We start from the raw sequence: 3,806 nt of genomic DNA, 5'->3' as shown, positions 1-3,806 counted from the left end.
TCAAGGCAACTGAGAAGGCTACCATGATAGCAGCTTTCAAAATGTCATAAAATTTAAAGCAACATGTTGGATAGAAAGCTCATGAAGTCAAAAGATCAGGATTCTAAACGCTGTCATACTATATGTGTAATAATGTCGAGTGAAAATAATTCTTGCAGCTTTTTATATTGACTTAAAAATACTAACATAGATTATTAATTTTCAATTTCCTTTAAACTAGAGCAAGTTTACTTGACAAAACAAATTGCATCTCTAACCACAGAATTTTATAAAGAAAGTAGGTCTTCATTTATGTGTAATCTCAAACTTCTAAGGTCTGTTGTGTCCTTTTAAAAATATTTAGGAAAGTTTTAGGCCACAAAGTAAGTAGTCTTTACATTAATATCTGGGTAAAAATCATAGTATTTTGACTTATCCAGTTGCAGATCACTGTTGCACAATAGACTGATGCTTTCCGATGCAGCACTGAAATACAGCACGTGCAAGCCTAAAATATCTCCAAGGGTCCCTCTCTTCATTGTATGCTAAAAATGTTTGGTTAATGGAGTCCTCTTCCTGGCTGGCATGGGCCTCTTCGTTGTCAATGACTTCTGTTTCAGAACTGCTGATAGCAATGTCTTCAAGGAATCCCAAAATTGGGGACCCTGCCCCCAACTTCAAATCCACAGCTGCTATGCTGGATGGTCAGTTCAAAGATACCAGCCTATCTGACTAGAAAGGAAAGTGTGTTGTGTTCCTCTTTTACCCCCTTGACTTCACCTTTGTCTGCCCCAAGGAGATCACTGCTTTCAGTGATAGGGCAGAAGAATTTAAGAAACTCAACTGTCAAGTGATTGGTGCTTTTGTGGCTTCTCACTTCTCTCACCTGGGGTGGCTCAACACACCTCAGAAACAAAGAGGACCAGGGACCCGTCAACATTCCCTTGGTGTCAGACCCCAAGAGCACCATTGCTCAGGATCTGAAGGGCTGATGAAGGCGTCTTGTCCAGGGGCCTCCTTGTTACTGACGATAAGGGTGCCCTTAGGCAGATCACTGTCAATGACCTCCCTTTGGTCCCTGTGTGGATGAGACTCTGAGGCTAGTTCAGACCTTCCAATTCGCTGACAAACACGGGGAAATCTGCCCAGCTGGCTGAAAGCCTGGCAGGGACACCATCAAGCCTGCCATCCAAAGAGCAAAGAATATTTCTCCAAGTAGAAATGAGCACTGGGCCATTTTAGTGCTGGGCTGCAGTGGGCAGACATGAGAACAAAACCTCTTTTGTATTTATTTTTCCGTGTGTAAAACATAAGACACAAGACATTAGATTCCCTGAGATGTGGTGTGTTGCAAGACAGGCCTTCCCTGAAGGGGTTGCGGGGGCCAGGCTTTGCTCCCTGTGGGGCCGGCCATCTGACTCGCATGGTGTAGCAGCAGAGGGAACCGGCCCACTGATCTTTTGTAGTTTCTATTAAACTTGAACTGAGGAAAAAAAATGTTTAGTTGATATTGACCTATGGGAACTAACATAAAGTGACCAACACAGTCAGTTTTGGGCAGAGGTACAAAGAGTTAAAATTAATGCAATTAGATATTCGTCAACAGTATTTCCCACTTTTATCAATCAAGTATGGAATTTAAGTTGTATTCAAAACTCTTTGAAAAATGTTTGAAACCACAAAAGTGAAGATATTATCAATGTAGGATCAGTCCATTGTTAAAATGTTCTCATAACAAGGAAAAAATAATTTTTTCTTCTTTTTTTTAATTTCAGAATATTACGGGGATACAAATATTTTTGAGTTAGTTCTGGAAGAGGCTTGAGAAAGTCTCGGTATTCTGCAAACAAGATAATTTCTCACTCAATTTCCCACTTGTTTAGAATAATGTTTGAACTAGTTTGCTAGAGACACCATAACAAAACACCGCAACTGGAGGGTTTAACCGAGAAAAGCTTATTGCCTCACAGTTTTGAACGCCAGAAGTCCAAGGTCAGGGTGTCAGCAGGGTTGGTACCTCTTGTCATGAGAGAGAGTCATTCCATGGCTCTTCCCTGGCTTCTGGTGTTTGCTGGCAATCTTTGGTGTTCCTCCGTTTTTGCTGCATCAACCTGATTTCTGCCTTCGTCCTCACCTGGCATTCTCCCAGGTGTATGTCTGTGCCTCAGTTTCCCCTTTACATAAAGATACCAGTCAGATTAGATTAGGGGCCCACTCTACTGCAATATGACCTCACCTTAGCTGATTATACCTGCAATTACCCTACTTTCCAATTCTGAGGTATTTGGCTGTTAGGGCTTTACCATATTAACCTTAGGGTTGCACAGTTCAACCATAGCAATGTTCTAATTGCTTTAAAATCCCATCAAATAAATAGGAAAGAATACATTTTCACCAAACCTAAGTCATAGATGAGAGTTTTAGGCTATTTATGGGCACAGGGTGGAGAGGAACCACACAGGAGGATGATAAGTTGCTATGTCATTTTTATTTTATCTTTTAATATTGGACAGGGAATATCTTTGTTATTTAAGCATCGAGCCTCTCCACTTTTTACTATTTAGTGTGAGTATTCCACATTAATTCTCCTTTAGCTAAATAATACTACAGTATTATTTTTGAGAATAGAAAAATAAATAAATGAAAAAACATAAATTATGAGACAAAAGTAAAACTTGAATTCTACAAATTCTTACGGAAATCTTTTTGCACTGCACTTTGGTGAACACTGAAATCTTCACTACACTGAAGCTTTTGTTACCAGAGACTTCAGTACATCGTGTTACCTTTTCCTTACTCTGGTCTAGATAGAGGTTAGGAGCTATAAAATACTGACCCTGGAGTACCAGTGAGAGAGCAACAATATGATGAAAACGTAGAGAAAATACATAGACTATGTCACGGACCAAATGTGTCTCCCCAAATCCGTATGTCGAAGCACTAACCCCCAGTGCAGTGGCATTAGGAGGTGAAGCTTTGAGGAGGTAATTAGGTTTAGATAAAGTTATCAGTGTGGGGTCCCCATGATTGGATTGGTGTCCTCAGGAAGAAGACAGAGAGACCCAGGGCTGTCTCTCCCCCATGTGAGGATGCAGCAAGAAGAAATAGTCTACAAGCCGAGAGCGGGGTCCTCTCAGAGCTTAACCCTGGTGGAACCCCTAGACTGTGGGAAATAAATGTCCGCTGTTTAAGCCGCTCAGTCTATGGCGTTTTGTCCCGGCATCCTGTCGGCCAAGAGTGCCAAGGTTCACAAACGCAGAGAGGAGAGCTCTATTTCTCCCAAGGGGCCGCACCCCGCGGGCGGCCACACTGCAGGCGGGCAAGCCCAGCCCCGCAGAAACCACGCAGGCCGGGGTGGGGGGTGGGGGGTTGGGGGTTGGGGGGGGGCAGGGATTCAGGCCACGTGGGCTGCCTATACACACAGCACAGCTCACAGGACGGGCTGCGGGTATTCGTGCAGGGGTGCGCGCGTGCGTGGGCGGTGAGCAAACATACCTGCTACCTGCGTCCCATGCTCACTATGGGGCGGAGACTTAACAGGTAAACGCATGACAGTCAGGCTGCGCACCTCACACGGTGCATGGAGGACTCAGGGGCATCCCGTGCACGGCCTCAAACCAGCCCGTGGCCGGTGTCTCCTAGCAGACAGGAGCTGTGGTCAGTCGTTGTGTGGAAACCACAGAAGGGGGGGCATGGGGGGGGATGGGCAACTGGGTAAAATCAGCAGTGACTGGTTTTTGTTTAACTCTGAGAGAGAAAGTCTAACGGCTGCTAGTGAGGCAGGGAGTCTAACTAGGTGTGTCTCATCCTGTCATGGCCAGGAACTC

The 3,806-nt window shown here is 44.4% G+C and overlaps 1 pseudogene; it reads left to right on the top strand.

Annotated features, from left to right (window-relative positions):
* The first annotated feature begins 613 nt into the window (after positions 1-613).
* LOC138375767 (peroxiredoxin-1 pseudogene) lies at positions 614-1,198 on the top strand (annotated as a pseudogene).
* Positions 1,199-3,806: the final 2,608 nt, after the last annotated feature.

Source organism: Eulemur rufifrons, chromosome 27 (genome assembly GCF_041146395.1).
Source record: "Eulemur rufifrons isolate Redbay chromosome 27, OSU_ERuf_1, whole genome shotgun sequence".
Classification (NCBI taxonomy): domain Eukaryota; kingdom Metazoa; phylum Chordata; class Mammalia; order Primates; family Lemuridae; genus Eulemur; species Eulemur rufifrons.
The sequence above is the reverse complement of the archived record's forward strand: the minus strand, read 5'-3'. Positions and strand labels throughout refer to the sequence as shown.